Source organism: Myotis myotis, unplaced genomic scaffold, assembly GCF_014108235.1.
Source record: "Myotis myotis isolate mMyoMyo1 unplaced genomic scaffold, mMyoMyo1.p scaffold_m19_p_11, whole genome shotgun sequence".
In the NCBI taxonomy this organism is placed as follows: Eukaryota; Metazoa; Chordata; class Mammalia; order Chiroptera; family Vespertilionidae; genus Myotis; species Myotis myotis.
The window spans coordinates 5,974,793-5,981,005 of record NW_023416315.1 but is presented as its reverse complement, the minus strand read 5'-3'; positions in this window follow the sequence as shown (position 1 = coordinate 5,981,005).

The window sequence follows — 6,213 nt, the reverse complement described above, 5'->3', positions numbered from 1 at the left end:
CATGTTTGAGTCCTGGGTTCACAGCGGCCCCCAACAAACACACCCCCATGCTCTTCTCTAACCCTGTGCACAAGTGTTTCCATGACAACCTAGAGTCATGAGTGGTATGCTAACGTTTACCCAGAAGTGGGGCAGGCTGTAAAACCGGAGCCAAGCTGCGGTGTGTGGAGCAGGGGCTCTGGCCGTGGACAGCCTGCCTCGTGCTGAGTACCAGCTCTGGCGGCTGCTTGTCTCCCATCTCTAAGGCGGAAACGTGGTGAAGAGTCCTCACCCTAGGGCTGTCGGGAGGATTGAGTAAATGAATGCCTGCAAGCACTTAGCACAGTAAGCATTTACTAAGTGTGGCCTACTATCAACAGTTCTTAATGATGCTGACCCAAATAAGGGGGGTAGGCTCAGAGCCAGCATTTATTTAATTTATAAAATGTTAGGTTTTTAACTTTTTAATTATATTGATTAGAGAGAAACTTTGATTTGTTGCTCCACTTATGTATGCATTCATTGGTTGATTCCTGACCAGGATCAAACCTGAAACCTTGGCTTATGGGGACGACGCTCTAACTAAGCAACCTGGCCAGGGCCAAGCTTACATTTCTTTCCTTTGGAATGCTTGTGCTGCCCCTAAACCTGCCCAGGCACACACTGTATCTTCAGATACCTACTTGAGTCTGGTGCCTCGGCACTGCTAGCTTCCTGGGCCATCACCAAGATGAGCCAAGCCTGGGCGGCCTCTGAACATGACAAGCAGCTCAGCACCTCAGCAACGCCTGTTCCTAGTAAAGTAACCTTCTTGTCAGCATGAGACGGTCCCTGTACCTAGCAATGCTTCTTACCTTCCAGTCTGCTCTAGATACTACACTCCCAAGAGAAGCCTTTTTCCTTCTCTCGGGGTTCAACCTTCCTGCATCGCTCTGCCCTTGGCCTTCCTGTCCTAGGTCCCACACCCGCAGACCCCACACCGCAGACCCCACACCGCAGACCCCACACCTGCAGACCCCACACCGCAAACCCCACACCAGATCCCACACACCAGCCACCTGGGCTCCCAGGACTCTCGGACTTGAGAACAGCACATTCCGGGGCCCAGTGCAGTTCTGCAAAAGCAGCAACAAGTTCCAAATACAACAGGCCCCCGGGTCTGACTTGCCCAGACTTACAGAAACTGGTCTTCAATCAGCACACCTTCGTCTTCAGTGAAGCGACAGCAAAAATGAGGCTCCAAATGAGGCCTTTCCCTCTAATTTGAAAAGCCAGATTTCCACAGGATGCGGGAGTCAGAGCCAGAGGAATTAGGACAATGACAAGTGATGGCACTGAACCAGGCCACTGCACTGTGGTGAGCTGTCTCCCTTCTCCAGTCCTTGGGATCCCCCTTTCCTTTCACCCACCTCCGATCTGGCTCTCACCAGTACTGCGCGATGCAGAAAGCCTCATCTTTCCTGATTGTAAGGCAAGCAGTCCTGGGAAGTGTTTCTAGCCCATGAACCCCTCCCGGTGTTGCCAATTGCTATTTGGCCCAGAGCCCGTGTCTGGGCTTCTGTGATGCACCTTCTGCCACTTGGAAACCATATCCAGGCCACCCCTGCCCTCCCGGCCGCCCCCACTCTCCAGGCACCATCTGGCCCCAGTATGGACACAACTCCTTTAATTATCATTTTTTAAAATATATTTTTATTGATTTCAGAGAGGAAGAGAAAGAGAAGCATCGATGATGAGAGGGAATCGATTGGCTACCTCCTGCACGATCGAGCCTGCAACCCGGGCATGTGCCCTGACCGAGAATCAAACCGTGACCTCCTGGTTCATAGGTGGATGCTCAACCACTGAGCCACGCCGGCTGGGCCTCCTTTAATTATTTTTGACCAAAAAAAAAAAAAAATTACCACAAGTGAGACTAATATGAGGGAATTAGCAATGTACGGAAAACAATTTAAAATCGGGTAATGCACCCTAGCCAGTTTGGCTCAGTGGATAGAGGATCAACCTGTGGACTGAATAGTCCTGGGTTCAATGCCGGTCAAGGGCGCATGCCCAGGTTGCGGACTCAGTCCCCAGTATGGACCATGCAGGAGGCAGCTGATCAATGATTCTCTCTCATCATTGATGTTTCTATTTCTCTTTCCCTCTCCCTTCCTTTCTGAAATCAATAAAAATTGAGTAATGCATTCATTCATGTCCTTAGAACCAGCCGCACCATCCACAACTAGTATTTTCCTCTCCTTAGGCCCAGCCTGCAGCTCCAACCAGATACCTGCTCCTCCGGACGGTGTGCCCCAAGGGCTGCTCCCCACTATGAATTCTGTGGCTCCAATTCTCCCACTCCGACTCCCAGAAGACTAATGTGGTGATTATCTTTGCCTTCTTACTCTGCCCACGGCTCTGCTTTGGATCTGACCTACACAGTATTTCTTCTAGCTCTGATAGCGCATTTAGCTCCCAGGTTAAAGCCCAGACCCTCCCTCTGGATGTGATGAGTGCACCAGCCTGGAAACAAGCCATCCCTAACCATGGACCCGAATGGGAACAAATGTTTGTGCAGAACTCATCATGCTGACTACCAGTCAGTTTGAATGTTTTCCTATTATAAGCAATACAATGAATATCCTAAAAGCTAAATCTCTACCCCTTCAAATGTTTGCTGATCCAAAGAGAGTACATTTAATCACTCTTTCAGTCTTGAACTATCTCTAAGTCTGAAAATACAATAAGGAGCATAAACACACTCCCCAGCCTCACAACCCTGCTATCTTGCAGGAAGAGACAAATAAGGAAATAAACTTAAACTCCAAAAATGTTAAATGCAAACAGTAGTGCGAGGGGGGGGGGGGGCTTCCCTAAGGGACTGGCCATGAGCTGAGGGCTGATAAATGACTAAGTAAGTGTGAAGGAGTTCCAAGCAAAAAGCACAGCTACAGTGTGAAGTCCTGGGGCTGGAAGGAGTGCTGGGGCCGGGAGACCAGCCTCGCTGCAACAGGTAGGTTAAGGGGAGTTCAGACAGAAAGGGGGCAAGGGCCCTGCCTGATCTTGACTCTAGGAACAATGGATGACACTGAATGACTCTGCAATTTTAAAACCTGATACCCTGATACGTCCTGGATTACTTGCTGGTGAAGCTATAGGCCCCGTAGCTTCCCCAGCACTATTACCTTACAATGTTTTAACTTGTAAACATTACTTTTTTCCTGGGGTTATTGCCCATGCTGATATCTGTTATGTACTTAGTGTCTGTGATGCCCCCACATCTAACCCCCAATGTGACAGTATTAGGAGGTGAGGTCTTTGGGAGGTGAGGCAGGAGGTGGAGCCCTCATGAATACGATAGTGCCCTCATGAGAGACAGGAAAGACCTTGCTTCAGCTCTGTGCAAGCCAGGAAGAGGACCTTCACCAAACACAGAATCTGTCCGCACCTTGATCTTGGACTTCCCAGCCTCAAGAATTACTATCCTATCCTATTTAATAAAAGGCTAATATGCAAATTGACCAAACAATGGAACAACTGGTCTCTATGATGCGCAGTGACCACCAGGGGGCAGGCACTCAATGCAGGAGCTGCCCCCTGGCGGTCAGTGTGCTTCCACAGTGGAGAGTGCCACTCAGCCAGAAGCCAGGCTTATGGCTGGCGGTGTTGAGAGCCTCTCCCGCCTCCACAGCAGCACTAAGGATGTCGGACTGAAGGCTTAGGCCTGCTCCCGGTGGCCTAACCCTTCAGTTGGACATCCCCCAAGGGCTCCTAGACTGCGAGAGGGCACAGGCCGGGCTGAGAGACCCTCCCCTGAGTGCACAATTTTGTGCACCAGGCCTCCAATGTTTAAGTCGCCCAGTCTATGATAAATTGTTACAGCAGCCTAAACTGCCTAAGAAAGTATGCTTGTCCATTTCTTACCAGGGTACTATCCTTTTTAAAAAAAGTTTTTTCTTACTGAATGACCTATTTTTTAACTTAATGAATTATCTATTACCTTTTCTTTAATCTTCTTTTCCTAATTGTTTGGCTTTTAATTATGTCAAAACATTACATACATAGCAACCTTTGTTTTTATGGATAAAGTTATTTTCTCACCCCAATATTATATAGGTATCATCTATATTTCCTATTTATATTTTTACTAGAGGCCCAGTGCACAAAAATTTGTGCACTCGGGGGGAGGGGGGGGGTCCCTCAGCCCGGCCTGTGCCCTCTCCCAGTCTGGGACCCCTCGGGAGATAATGACCTGCTGGCTTAGGCCTGCTCCCGGGTGGCAGAGGGCAGGCCCAATCCCTAGGTGCAGCCCCTGGTTGGGCTCAGAGCAGGGCCGATTGGGGAGTTGGGGCGCCGCCCGTCATGCACAGAGCAGGGTGGATCGGGAGGTTGCGATGCCACCCTCAGTCACGCTCAGGGTAGGGCTGATTGGGGGGTTGGGGCACTGCCCCGTCACACTCAAGCCAGGGTCGATGGGGAGGTTGCGGCGCCACCCTGTCACGCACAGAGCAGGGCCAATCAAGGGGGTTGGGGCTCCGTACCCTGTCACGCACAGAGCAGGGTCGATCAGGGGGTTGGGGAGCTCCCCCCGTCACGCACAGAGCAGGGTCGATCAGGGGGTTGGGGAGCTCCCCCCGTCACGCACAGAGCAGGGCCCATCAGGGGGTTGGGGAGCTCCCCCTGACACGCACAGAGCAGGGCCGATCGGGGGTTGGGGAGCTCCCCCATCACTCACAGAGTAGGGCCGATAGGGAAATTGGGCACCGCCCCGTCACACACAGAGCCGGGCGGATCAGGGGGTTGGGGTGCCGTACCCTGTCACACTCAGGGCAGGGCGGATGGGGAGGTTATGGCTCTACCCCGTCACACCCAGAGCAGGGCCTGTGGGGGGCGGTTGGGGCGTCGCCCTCTAGCATCCACAGAGCAGGGCCGATCATGGGGTTGGGGCGCCGCCACTGTCACACTCAGGGCAGGGCCGATGGGGAGGTTATGGCTCTACCCCGTCACACACAGAGCAGGGCCCGTGGGGGGGGGGGGAGGGTTGGGGCGCCACACCCTGGCACCACACCCTGTCACATACAGAGCCGCAGGGCAATCAGGGGGTTGGGGAGCTCCCCCCTATCAGGCACAGAGCAGGGCTGATCAGGGGGTTGGGGAGCCTTCCCTTGTCACAAACAGAGCAGGGCAGATAGGGAGGTTGTGGCCCCGCCCCCTGTCACACACAGAGCCGCAGGGCGATCAGGGGGTTTGGGCGCTGCCCCGTCATGCTGATCCCGGTGCCAGGAGGCCTCGCGGCTCCGCTGATCCCGGTGCTGGGAGGCATATTACCCTTTTACTATATAGGATAGAGGCCTGGTGCACGGGTGGGGGCCGGCTGGTTTGCCCTGAAGGGTGTCCTGGATCAGGGTGGGGGTCCCCACTGGGGTGCCTGGCCAGCCTGGGTGAGGGGATGATGGCTGTTTGCAGCTGGTCACACACCCTTCAGGGTGGGGGTCCCCACTGGGGTGCCTGGCCAGTCTGGGTGAGGGGCTGAGGGCTGTTTTCAGGCTGGCGGGTGATGTAAGCTCCCAACCGCTCCTTTTTTTCTTTTTTTCTTTATTCTGGGCCAGTTTTAGCTCTGGCTCCAGCTCTGAGGCCTCTGCTGCTGAAAGCAGGTATCTGGTTTGTTTCGGTTCTATAATCGAAACAATGTATAACTCCAGCTCTGAGATCCCGGCTCGCTGAAAGCAGGTTTCTGGGGTTTTGTTTAGCTTCTATATTTGTTACAATGTTTCAAACTGCAGGCTCAGAGGCCGGCAAGGCAGGCGGGGAACGTTGGTTTCCTCCGTCACTGAAGCAAGCAAGCCTGTTAGTTTCAAGCTGCCTGGCTGCCGGCCGCCATCTTGGCTGGCAGTTAATTTGCATATCGCCCTGATTAGCCAATGGGAAGGATAGCGGTTGTATGCTAATTACCATGTTTCTCTTTTATTAGATAGGATGGTTCAGCTGCTCATATTCAATCGTGATGTCTTGATTGACATATATGAACAGAAACCTAATTTTACTTTTCAAAAAGTAAACCAGTTATCCCTTGAAATGTCACCATTATCATTATGAGTAAACAACCTAGAGAATAATTCATAGATGCTTCTTAACCTTCCATTTTGTTCTACCATTAACTGTGTAATACATTTCCTGAATAAGTTTGCCCATGGAAAGTCCTCCTATCCTCATTTGTTCAATTTTAATTAGCTTCCCGTAAGAAACTTACTC